The following is a 14,313-nucleotide window of genomic DNA, read 5'->3' as shown; positions in this document are numbered from 1 at the left end:
AGGGGCGGCTGTTGTATGATATTAGAACCCTAAGCTTTGCTCTCAAAGAATTGAAAGAAATTGGAATGAAAGTTGTGTGTGTGTGTGTGTGTGTGAACGTGTATATGTGTGTGCGTGTGATTTTAGTGTTAACGTGTGTGTGTGTATAATTAGGAGTAATTAGGGCTAATGGGTTTAATTAAAAACAACTAATACCCATTTGACATGCTAATAACATTAATCCAAGGCTAACTTTACAAAATCCATAATTAAAATATAGCACACAATTGTTAAACTTTAAAGCTTTTCAAATCTTAAAATCACTAAATAAATAATTTAGGATTTAAAATGCTAAAAACTTAATAAATTATTTAAAATTCATCATCTTTAACTTAAAATAAAATACCACATTTTAAAATTGCCAGAACCATCACCGGTCCCCTTTTCCTCGATCCCGCATCGAATAATCGCCTGAAACATGAAACTCGAAAAACAATTTAACGTGCATCATATAAACATAAATAACTAAAAATAATACAATTAAATAAATCATGCACAACAAAAAAATCAATTTTAAACTTAATTAAACGATTTAACAATTTAAATAAATACATGAGTTTTACTGCGTACTGAAATTGTGCTCTACAGCAGCGATTACCCAACGGTTCCCAACGAAGCCTGCAACAAATAACTTCAAGAACACGTCAAGAACTCATTTTCCAGAAAATTACAGTTTGAGTAGTCCCACGAAAACGATCATAACTCACTCGTTTCTTGTCCAAAAATTTTGAATTTACTGTCAAATTGAAGGTATCAAAATGTTCTACGTTTTATATGTTAAACTTTTTTGCAGAAAACCAACCGATATTTCATAGAAATTGAAATGACTACAGAAACGTTTTCGATCTAAAAATTTTGATCCAAAAATCATTTCAAAAGTTTTTGCTCAAAATTTTCACAGCATACATGAATTTTTACGTATAATAAACATCACAACACATAATATAATGAGATGAATGCATAAAAATAGATTATGCATGCCTTTTGATATTTAAAGTTACCGAAACGACGATACCGAAGCAGGAAGGATGCGAGGGTTGATGTGGAACGAACGTGGCACGATTTTCTTGAAGAGAAGTGACGAAAACTTGCTGGAAAATTCAGGGAATAGGGGTGGCTCCTCTTGGTTCTTAGAACCCTAGGTTTTCTTTTCAAAAATCTGAAATGTGATGGAATGAAATGGTTGTGTGTGAGTTGTCGTGTATGTGTGTGTAAAAGTGTGTGTACGTGAGTTTTGGGTAATTACGGTGTGACGCCCAGGGCCGAAGAGGGCGGGGGGTGATCGCCGGTGCCATCAGTTGCACGGACAATGAGCGGCTCCTGGCAGGACTTCTAGGTGGAGGGAACATGAATGAACCGACCCACACGAGAATGAGAGAGATTCCGAGACTGTTCAATGTAATGGACTGTACAGTTGAAGAGGGCTTAAAAGATTTGATTTGTACTACTCATATCACGAAGGTGCATCTTCTTTTCGGTAGCTCATCACATAAGAACTTCAAAGTTAAGCGTGCTTGACTTGGGGCAATTTTGGGATGGTGACCACCTGGGAAGTTTCCTATGGTGCGTGTGAGTGAGGACATAAGCATGCTGGAAAGACCCGTCTTGGTACTGTGAGGACAGTCGTCGAATATGGGGCATTACAGTTGGTATCAGAGCCGACCTCTCTTAGTACGGTGTGGTTCGGAGACGAACCAAGTAGAAGCTGGTGGGCATTTGACGCCCGGGGCCGAAGAGGGCGGGGGGTGATCGCCGGTGCCATCAGTTGCACGGACAATGAGCGTCTCCTGGCAGGCTTTCAGGTGGAGGGAACATGAATGAACCGACCCACACGGGAATGAGAGGGATTCCGAGACTGTTCATGTAATGGACTGTACAGTTGAAGAAGGCTTAAAAGATTTGATTTGTACTACTCATATCACGAAGGTGCATCTTCTTTTCGGTAGCTCATCACATAAGAACTCCAAAGTTAAGCGTGCTTGACTTGGGGCATTTTTGGGATGGGTGACCACCTGGAAGTTTCCCAGGGTGCGTGTGAGTGAGGACATAAGCAAGCTGGAAAGACCCGTCTTGGTACAGTGATGACAGTCGTCGAATCTGTGGCGTTACATAGGGAGAGTAAAAATTACTTAATTACATAATTAACAAGGTAATTAAAATACCAACTCCCTACTCACCTCTAATAAATCCCTTAATTTAAAATAAAATATATAAGAACTAAATCTTTAAAAGTTTTAAAATCTTAAAATCACCTAATAATTAAATTGGGCCTTAAAAATGCTAAAACTTAATAAATCGTTTAAAATGTCTCAATCCTAACTTAAAATAAAATATCATATTTTAAATTTGCCAAAAACCTTCTTCGGTCTCTTTTTCTCGATCATGTATCGAATAATCGCCTGAAACATGAAACTCAAGGAAATATTTTAATGTGCATCACATTAACATAAATAAATTAAAATAATACATTTAAATAAATTACACATCACTTAAATAACTTTAAATTTAATTAAATAATTTAACAAATTAAATAAATGCACGGGTTTTACGTGTACTGAATTTGGGCTCTACAATTATTTCATAATTTATTAATTAATTGTTAATAAATCTTTTATGATCGGTTCGGAGTGAAAAAGTGTTTATATGGGGGGGGGGGGGGGGGGGGGGAGGGAGTTGAATAAACCCTTTACAATTTTCACAAATTCTTCGATATATGAATCAGTTTAATGTTAAACTGAATTCGCGAATCTTGTTGTCAATATCAATCAGTTAACTAATAAAAGTGTGGAAATAAACTGAATGACAGATAGAATAAAACTGAAATTAAGGGACACAAGATTTGTATATGTTCAGAGATTTCAAATACTTATAACTCACTCCTTCTATCTCGAAGATAGGATATTCACTAAAAGACTTTGATCTATATAATGAATTGTACAAACCCACTTCAATTTGGACTTAACAATGCCAAAAATGAAATTCTTAGATTCAATACGATTTATCAGTACTCAGCTGATATGTAAATTTCTTAGCACAACTGATCTCTAAAAGATTGAATAATATAACAATAATTGTTTGTGCTTTTAAGCTCAAGGTATAGCCTGAAAGCTGTTAATGTGTATGTTGAGCGTGCGCTTTTGAGAGATTTTGATCTGAAAGAGTATGCACAGAGTTCTGCTTGATAACTTGTACAATTTCATAGCTTGATTATTATCTTCAAATGATCTTTCTCGACTATTATAGCTTTGCTTCCAACAGGAACAATGAATTCATTTTGAATCTTTATATCCGTTGTATATCTATGTCAACATTCTTCTGTCAATCGTACACTGTAGCTTTTCTAAAATGCGGCGTTCCCACTACATGTTACAGTCTGCTCTTGTACAGTTGTCGGTTGATAGCTACGTTCCTTAACTGATGATGTGTAAAGCTAATTTATCAGTTGACAAAGCCGATAGGATTAACTGATTGTTCTAAACTGATTGTAGTGTAGGTGATCAGTTCCAACTGATCATCCAGTTGACTACATATTTGAGTTATCTTAGCAGAGTTCAGTTGCCTTTGACTATATACGCATTAATCTTCAGTTCGGGCAACTATTAGTTTACGAATCTTTCAGTTCAGCTACCTTATGTTTTCTCGATTTGTTGTTCACTCTTTTCACGCATAATTTGTCAAAATTCGAAATCGAAATCTCAACAATTTCCCCTTTTTTGGTGTTCTCGTAGATAACATACTCTTTTATTGATAACTTATTCAGTGTACAGATTCGTACAACGAATGAAAGAATTTGAATAAAAGAATATTTTACTGACTGACTGAAAATAATTCAAAAAAATTCAATTGAATATGAAGACTGTCTTCTAACTGATCTGGACTTCTTCATTTCTTTGCCATCTTATCAGCTGGTCCTTGATTAGTTGGTTGACTTGGTCTTTTCTTAGATAGCTGTTGCTGTTCTTCTTCATATTCCTCCTTTTTGTCAAACCCATCAACCTTGCTTCATAAAGCATAGACTTCTGAGGTGACATTAGATATAGCAGACAATAATTGTTCTTGCATCAGATCCATTCTCTTTATCACTATTGTTTCCAACAGTTCAATGTGATTTTTAGACATATATTGAGTTTGGAAATGTGCTTGAACTGTCACTCGGTCTTTCTTCAATTGATCTAGTTGGGGAAATAGGGAAGTAATATACTTTGTATCCTGGTGAAGGTTCTTCATTGTATTCTCGTTCATAGAGTTCATCTTTAATGTGTGCATCAATTGAGTTGAATTAATATCAGAAATAGATGAAATCAGATTTGGAGGTTGGACTGAATGTCGATCTTCTATCATAGTTTCAGTAGACATTGATATCTGAGGAGACAGAGCTTCGGATTATTCCAGTTCTTACTCCTAGTTTGCTTAATTAAAAACTACCAAGGCCATATTTGGATGATTCTGTCGCAACCATTTCTGAAAAAATTCATTCAATTATTTTCTGCTGAGGTTTTTGAGAAGAAGTGGGAATCTAAACTGCAGTTGTGCTGGTTGGCTCTTAAGTTGGTTTGGAAACTGATACGTAAGTTGGCTCTTCAGTTGGTTCTGATTGCAATTGAGCCACTTCAGTTTCAGCTGGGACTACTTGTTCAGTCATGCAGGCGACTAAACTGATGTTTCAACTGCTAATATTATTGCCTCTGAGGCTGGTTGTTCAGATATACTTGGGTCTTCAACTGATTCTCCAGTTATCATATTCATCTGGATGTCATCGGCAAATGACTGTATCACTTCATTGATATTTGCCGATGACAACTCATCATCGGTATAGAGTTGAGGACCTACCGGAGCAGAGGATGATGTTGAGCAACCTTTGAAGAAGGAGCAATTACTTGCTCAGTTTGTTCAGCAACTTCTTACTGGAATGGCTCCGGTTGATGATTGGATGGTTCAACCTGCTCTTCTGAGGAAGAACTTTGGGAATTTGTTGGAATAGTCAACTCTTGATCCATTTCCCAATTTTTGATCTTCATATGCAAAGATATAAGATCCATGTCCAACTGGTCATAAACTTCTTTGTCATTGAAGGTTGTTGGACTAATAGGTTAGTTTTTGCGTAGCTGAGCTATGACTTGAGCCAACTTCTTGCACGCATCAGATCAAAGAACTAATTCCTTCTCTCCAGTGCTTGAACAATGGAAGCAGATTTGACTACCCTCAGGACTATAGTTTCCAAGGCGATGAATTTGTTCAAAACTGATTTCTTCTGCAATCCGTTGGCAAACACTTCGGTTCTAAATCTGACCCATTCATTGTTTTCAACTTCGATTCAAAAAACTCATTTACCTCTTCCCATATTAAATCAATATGAGTCTGAATCGGGTCGGTTGGTCTGGGCTCTTCAATCATCTTGCCATTTCCTTTCGGGTCAGTGAGGGCATGAGAAATGCTCAGGCTTGAAACAGTTGCATCCACTTTATCTCATATCACCACTCCCTTTGGTCAGGCAAAAGGCAGTTCAGATAGGCCGGTGATAGCGATCAGTGGTGCTTTTACTCCAACTTGTTTTTGTTTATCACCATATACAGTGATAGTCTTCTTGGAGGGAGCAATTGGAGACAGTAACTGCTGTTCAGTTGAGGATGCAACTGGAACTGACCGTGATTGGTATTGCACTGATAGGCTGTTCAGCTCCAGTTTGCCTCAACCAATCAGCAGGGATGGTTTCCAAAGCAACTATTGGTTTGGATTTCTGGGTCCTTGGCTTCTTCATTATTTTCGGAGATGGAGTTTTCTCCAACTCAGTGTCACTGACAATCAGTTTCCTTTTGATTTCCTTTTTCTGAGCCAAGGCCTTGGTCTTCTTGAATGATTTGGGAGCTGCCTGCACCCCAATCTACTTCTTGACTTTAACAAACTGCTCAAGAGATATGTCCAGCTTGATATTCGGTGGCTGAACATTATTATCATTGAAGACTTTGTATTTGGATGACTTCTCAGAAGAGTCATCCACCAAACCTTTGTTCTTCAGAATAAAGCTGATCGGCCCAGCAAAGCCTTTGGACTGTTTGATGATTGAACCATGTTCTTCAAAATGTTTAACAATATGTTTGGCCAGTTCATCTTGCATCCATTCACCAGATCAGCCATTATCTGAAATTTTTTGAGTGTAAGGGCAGCAAAAGAACCCTCTTTGGCTAGAATACCTTTTGCCAATATATCTGCCAGCAGTTGATATTCATATTTTAGCTCTTTCTTTGGATCCTGAAACTTTTATATTCCTCCCATCAGGAGATAAAAGAGTAAGAATTTACTCCACATCGGCGGCTTTCACGTCAGATTAGTGAGAGAGGCCATCAGACGGTAGTTGTAAAATAGAGCTAAAATTTTCTTCATCAATAGTCGGCAACTTGCTGTTGACAGTAGTTTTAATCTGCCCTTAAGTTGATAGGAAGTCGTTGCTATAGAACTCCTGAAATTCTCTGGAATAAATTTCTTGAGTAGATGTAAGGCCCAAGAATTACAGAATCGATAACTAAGATTATCAATCATCATTAACGTGAGACTCGGAAGATATGAGAATGTATGACATGCAATGATGGAAGAAAAGACATGTGAAAACAGGGTTTGCAAGACCGTACCCACCCCCAGAACAGGAGTGCACCCGCGGTCATGCAATTGTGGATTTTTGCAAGAAAGGCCGAAGCCACACCGCACCCGCGGTGCAACCAAGACCGCACCCGCGGTGCATGGACTAGAAAGTTGGCAAATTTTATTCGAGGCGACACCGCACCCAGCGGTAAGAACAAGACCGCACCCGCGGTGGTGGTACCGCACCCGCGGTCTAAGATGTACCGCACCCGCGGTGGTGAATTTCAGAAAATGAGGATAATGCCGAAGCATGAGCGCACCCGCGCTCCTTGCACGACCGCACCCGCGGTCATGCGTGGTTGCTGAAAAATGATGCCACGTTTCAGAGTTTGCATGCAATATATATATAACTGATTGACACGTTATTCCTCAGAAAAATCGGAAAAAGGGACGAGATTTTGGAAAGAAAATCCTTACGCCTTTTAAACTCGCGATTGTGAGAAATCCATCTATCAGAATTCAAATCCGACTTCAGTTTTGAGCTTCTCTCGACTTGAGCTACACAAGGACGTAAGTTTCGTTACGTTTTGAGATGTTTTGAGAATATGATGTTGCTGGAATTGCATGTGATTCAGATATGGTGTTTCGACTACCGTAGACAATGTAGAATTTAAGACAGATTAAAGAACAGACTGTCTCCGTATTTGTTATGTTTTTCAGAGTTGATTTGACTGAGATTTCATATCAGATTTGTATTGTTATTGAGATTATGACTAGTATTGTTATTGATTATGAAGTCTGATATTATATTTATAATGTTTAGACTGACGGGGTATCGAGACTATGTTGTTATGCCGTTTAAACATCAGTTGATTTAGATTGATCAGATTCAGATATGATGTCGATTAGATTGAGATATTATTGATATGACTCAGATTGTATCTTGTTAAGACATTGATCAGATTGTATACTGAATTGAGTATGGATCAGCACAGATTGTATATTGAGTTATTCACTGATACAATGCATTCGATATTGTCATTTCAGATTGATATGGACAGGTTTGAATACAGATCATCGTCTTCGTCAGACTGGGACGACAAAGGTATAATTCATGTGATATTCGGGAAGAAACAACTCAATTGAGATCACTAGTTGAGTTGCCCAATAAATCACATACTATATTCTTGTTTATGTTTTATATGATTATGCTTTGTTTACTGATTGTATTCATAAATTTAAGATAGGACAGTTTGGAGATCAGCCAGACTGCTAGACGTTCGGTGATATCACAGCTTAGGAGAAGATCACCTCTCCTATTGTAGATGTGGATACAGATCAGACCGAAGTCTAGGAATAAGACGTACAATCACCCCGAGTGGTAGGGTAGGTGATAGATCGTCTTATTCACATCGGGATCCCTAGAGTTATAGATCGAGTCGAGTCTAGACATGATTTGAGTAGGAATGCATGCTTATATGGATGTGGCTCCTAGATCATAGGACCCATCGTTATTGCTTCCAGTTGTGCTAGCATGTTTTTATGATTTAGATTGTTTATATGCATGTTTATCTGATTTGAGTTACATGCTTATTTGATTTATTTCATAGAGTATGAAATATATTGGGTGATACATGATCGCATGTTTTATGAATTAGTTTGTTTATATACATGCTTACCATGTTTTATACTGGGATTTATTCTCACCGGAGTTATCCGGCTGGTGTCTTGTTTGTATGTGTGCATGACATCAGGGGAGGCAGGATCGGGGTCAAGAAGATGATGAGAGAAGACGAGTTTAGCGTGGTGATTCCGGACTTACAGTAGATTGGATTGTACTACTAGAACTTTAGTAGTGAACCTTAGATTAGAATGTTGTACATTATTGTATTTTTAATACTGAATTGTATTTTATATACAGACATGTATAGTATTTAGATTCCATTACCTTCCGCAGTTATAATTTAAAAAGAAATATTTTAGACCCAGTTTATCAGAACAGCTAATTAAATCACAACGATGATTAAGAAGTTGATTAGCGTCCGGGTCCCCAAAACAGGTTGTATCAGAGCGAGAGATCCTTTAGATTGAATTAGATTGAAATAGAAGAGAATGAGCGGGGTAGATGAATTTTCTTTCCTTGCATGTGTGTGCTAGCATGAGATTGATTTAATGTTGATTGACATTATGTGCTGGCATGAGACTATGTGTTACTGCTTTAAGATACATGTTTACCTGATTATGTGATTGGAATTGGTATTATGTATTCTTAAGTATGAATCAAATCAGATTCATGATCAGCAGTAAGATGATCATGATCAGAGAAAGATTGGTACAGATTTGTAGTACTAGATTACTAATGTGTTTGATAATCAGATGTACTGCCCCGAAGAATTCCAGAAAGAGGCAGTACTTCATATGATCAGACAGGTAGGTCAGAACCTCAGATAGACGTGTCAGAGATTCAGATGGAAACACAGTTACAGAGGTTCCAGTGGTTTCAGCCGCCGGTTCTGAAGGGAAATGAGACGTCAGCAGATTGTGAGAAGTGGCTTGAGGAGACAGAAATGTTATTTGAATTCCTAGATTTCACAGATGAGTGTAGAATTAGGCTTATTGAGAACCAGTTGCACGAGACTGCAAGAAGATGGTAGTTACTAACCAAAGGAGCTCTAGAACAGAATCGTTCAGTGATTTCGTGGAACATTTTCAAGGTTGAATTTTATCAAAGATATTTCCCCGTATCATATAGAGAGGACAGAAGTGCAGAGTTCACTAACCTAAGACAAGGACAGATGAGTATCGATGAGTATTTGGCACAATTCGTCACCTTGTTACGTTTTGCCCCTCTCATGGCTAGAAACGATTATGCTATATCTAGTCAGTTCATTCAGGGATTAAATCCAGAAATACTTACATTGGTGAATGTGAAGCAATCGAGTAGTTTTGCTGATACCTTGAACAGGGCCAAAAGAGCAGAAACAGTTCTGATAGGACAACAGGGAGTCTCGTATGATTTTCCAACGTCAAATCCACAGCAACTGCCTTCTAGAGTTGAGATTGGCAGCAGCAGTGATAGGAAGAAAGAACCATTGAAGATTCAAAAGAAACAGTTCAAGAAGTTAGGAAGTGATTCCTCTAGTTCTAGCAGTCCTAGTCCGAGCTATACCGGAGTGTATTGTAGGACGTGTGGAGGGCGACATTCCACAGAACAATGTCAAGGAGTGCTTGGTAAATGCAATGTTTGTAAGCAAACGGGACACTTTGCTAAGGTTTGTCCCCAGAAGGGTTCTCGAAGATTTTAGAGGGCAGAGTCATTGGTGATAATGACTGAGAAACAGACCCACAATATATTGCAGGTACTATTCTTTTATGATTATATTGCATACGTATTGATGTGTACTAATGCATTCTTTATGAGTATCTGTGAATGAGTAGCATGGAGATATGCTGTATCTGTTGGGTCTGTATATACTGTAGTATTGATTCCTTGGTTGTTGAGGAATATGTTGATATCAGAAATTTCTGTGACATATGATATACTCCAGTTAGACAAGAATGAGATGGAATTAGATTGTGATGTACTTGTGTTTCTGATTGAAGCATTATTGTCATTTATATGCTGAACAAGTACAGAAATATTGTAGACATTGTTCCAGAAATGGTAAGACCCAGACCATATCTGGATGATAAACGGAAATTTTCCGGTAAGGATTTTAGATCTAGAATTCCTTTAATACTTGTACTGTTTATGACTCGATTATTACAGAGAGGAACAGATGGCATCCTTATGTATTCAATAGATCCATTGAAATCGAGTCTACCAGTGATAGAGTTGCTAGTAATATAATAGTTGACTGGTGTTTGCCTAAATAAGATTTTAGATGTGTTTGATATCCGAAAGGTAGATTTCAAAATTGAATCAATACCGAGTATTGCTGGTATATTAGAACATAGTACAGAATGACTTGACAGAATTGATATAATTGACAGATAAAAGAACATTGGCTGAGAATTACAGTGGATTGAGTATTCTCTTAAAGACATTTCAGTTTTGTTTCTAAATTGATAGATTTTATGTTCAGAGATATTCTGAAGATTATGCTTGGTATATCTATGATTTATTGATATATTGCAGCATTTGATTGATTATATTGAATAATTGAAGATTGTGTTAAATATTCAGAGAACTATGATCATTGTATACAGAAATGGGTCAGGTATGAATCCAGTATGCAGTTATTGATACAGTGTTTATTCAGAATATATAATATCTGAAGATCGGTTGATTTAGACAGTTAAGACAGAAAGATCAGGAATTCCAGAAATGTCAGAAATTTATTACCTGCAGATTGTCTTATTCTGATTATTTTATTCTCTTATTGTTATATATCTGCTGAGTATTGTTATTGTTCTACATCAGTATTTGCGATATCTTATATTGTTGGGAGCATATGTTATTTGCAGATGAGATATAGCAGTTGATCTGGGCAGTATGAGGATTGGTCAGATAGCCAGAATTTACAGTTGCTTGATTTTGTTATTTTATGAGGTTTCTTAAACTCACTAGATCTGTATAGGTTCTTTCTATTCTGAATCTGATGCAATATTACTGTTATTGTGAATCAGTGCTGATACAGTTTATTGTAACCAGTTGAGTGTACATCAGTTCAGGAATCAGAGCATCCGTTCATGAATCAGAGGGTTCAGAATTGTATTTTGCTAATCAGAACAGAACATCAATCAGAATTAACAGATCTGTGATTTTGTGTTGGATGGGACTGATTATTTTATGATATCAACATGTTTCAGAATTGTTTACAGATTTTGATATTGATAGTCAGAGCCGAATACCAGGTGGGTATTTCTTTATTAATTTATGTTATTAACTGAGTGTTTATACAGAATGGTTCGAATCTGAATTCACAGATAACGTCAGAACCGAACAGTTATGGATTCAGTTTTCATTCAGATAGTTGAGAATGTATGATATTCGAACAGATAGTTTTATATAGACATATTAGATCAGCTATGACATAGTTTGTATTGAAATGTTGGCATAAATTGTACTGATATGTTTAAATCGCTAACAGAAAAGACAGAAAGATTGAAATCAGAAGATGTATTACAGAATTGTATAGTTCTAAATAGAAATGGGAGTACATTTCTATAGCCTTGGTAATGAACTTACCGTTATTTGTACAGATTGTGTAATATGATATGATTAAGATTGACAGATTGTTCAATCTATATCTTATAGTTTGTACCAAATAACGTACAGTCCTGACTAAATGACACAGGTCGGTGTCAGAAAAGTGGTCAGAAAGATCAGAATGCCATAGTAGATTATGTCAGATTGTGATTTTGCTTGAGTTTGTATTCGTGACAGAATATATCATGAACTATTTCTTAGATTGTTTCACAGATTGACAGACAGTCAGAATGGATTATCCAGATATTAAAAGACTTCGGTACAGCTTTAGTGTTGGATGTTAGCACTATACAGCCTTAGTGCTGGAGGTTAGCACTAGTTGTTATGACTTATTGTCACTGTATGAATTACTATATGACAATAGCTATTAAGATAATTCAGAATGTGCAGACTTAGAAAACCAACGTCGGATGATGACGATTTGTACTTGAAGCTGAAGATTGCATATGTCCTTGATTGGGATAAACAAACTGGGTAACAACTACCAGCATTGGTTGGTTATGAACTGTAATTGGTTTATACGGATGTTGTATAACCAACATGGCACGATTGATTTGATCAGAAGGACTAGAGAAGTATTATGACATTATACTTGATGAATTCTTATTCCAGATTGAAATCAGATATTTGAGTTTTGATTTAACTCTCTTATGCATTTCATCTGAAATTTCTGATGTGATTACTTATGAGTACGAGGACGAACTCAGATATAAGAGGGGGAGAAAAGTAAGGCCCAAGAATTACAGAATCGATAACTAAGATTATCAATCATCATTAACGTGAGACTCGGAAGATATGAGAATGTATGACATGCAATGATGGAAGAAAAGACATGTGAAAACAGGGTTTGCAAGACCGCACCCGCCCCCAGAACAGGAGTGCACCCGCGGTCATGCAATTGTGGATTTTTGCAAGAAAGGCCGAAGCCACACCGCACCCGCGGTGCAACCAAGACCGCACCCGCGGTGCATGGACAGAAAGTTGGCAAATTTTATTCGAGGCGACACCGCACCCGCGGTGGTGGTACCGCACCCGCGGTCTAAGATGTACCGCACCCGCGGTGGTGAATTTCAGAAAATGAGGATAATGCCGAAGCATGAGCGCACCCGCGCTCCTTGCACGACCGCACTCGCGGTCATGCGTGGTTGCTGAAAAATGATGCCACGTTTCAGAGTTTGCATGCAATATATATATAACTGATTGACACGTTATTCCTCAGAAAAATCGGAAAAAGGGACGAGATTTTGGAAAGAAAATCCTTACGCCTTTTAAACTCGCGATTGTGAGAAATCCATCTATCAGAATTCAAATCCGACTTCAGTTTTGAGCTTCTCTCGACTTCAGCTACACAAGGACGTAAGTTTCGTTACGTTTTGAGATGTTTTGAGAATATGATGTTGCTGGAATTGCATGTGATTCAGATATGGTGTTTCTACTACCGTAGACAATGTAGAATTGAAGACAGATTAAAGAACAGACTGTCTTCGTATTTGTTATGTTTTTCAGAGTTGATTTGACTGAGATTTCATATCAGATTTGTATTGTTATTGAGATTATGACTAGTATTGTTATTGATTATGAAGTCTGATATTATATTTATAATGTTTAGACTGACGGGGTATCGAGACTGTGTTGTTATGCCGTTTAAACATCAGTTGATTTAGATTGATCAGATTCAGATATGATGTCGATTAGATTGGGATATTATTGATATGACTCAGATTGTATCTTGTTCAGACATTGATCAGATTGTATACTGAATTGAGTATTGATCAGAACAGATTGTATATTGAGTTATTCACTGATACAATGTATTCGATATTGTCATTTCAGATTGATATGGACAGGTTTGAAAACAGATCATCGTCTTCGTCAGACTGGGACGACAAAGGTATAATTCATGTGATATTCGGGAAGAAACAACTCAATTGAGATCACTACTTGAGTTGCCCAATAAATCACATACTATATTCTTGTTTATGTTTTATATGATTATGCTTTGTTTACTGATTGTATTCATGCATTTAAGATAGGACAGTTTGGAGATCAGCCAGACTGCTAGACGTTCGGTGATATCACAGCTTAGGAGAAGATCACCTCTCCTATTGTAGATGTGGATACAGATCAGACCGAAGTCTAGGAATAAGACGTACAATCATCCCGAGTGGTAGGGTAGGTGATAGATCGTCTTATTCATACCGGGATCCCTAGAGTTATAGATCGAGTCGAGTCTAGACATGATTTGAGTAGGAATGCATGCTTATATGGATGTGGCTCCTAGATCATAGGACCCATCGTTATTGCTTCCAGTTGTGCTAGCATGTTTTTATGATTTAGATTGTTTATATGCATGTTTATCTGATTTGAGTTACATGCTTATTTGATTTATTTCATAGAGTATGAAATATATTGGGTGATACATGATCGCATGTTTTATGAATTAGTTTGTTTATATACATGCTTACCATGTTTTATACTGGGATTTA

This window comes from Primulina eburnea, chromosome 2 (assembly GCF_022965805.1).
Source record: "Primulina eburnea isolate SZY01 chromosome 2, ASM2296580v1, whole genome shotgun sequence".
NCBI classification, from domain to species: Eukaryota; Viridiplantae; Streptophyta; class Magnoliopsida; order Lamiales; family Gesneriaceae; genus Primulina; species Primulina eburnea.
Note: the sequence above shows the minus strand (reverse complement) of the source record.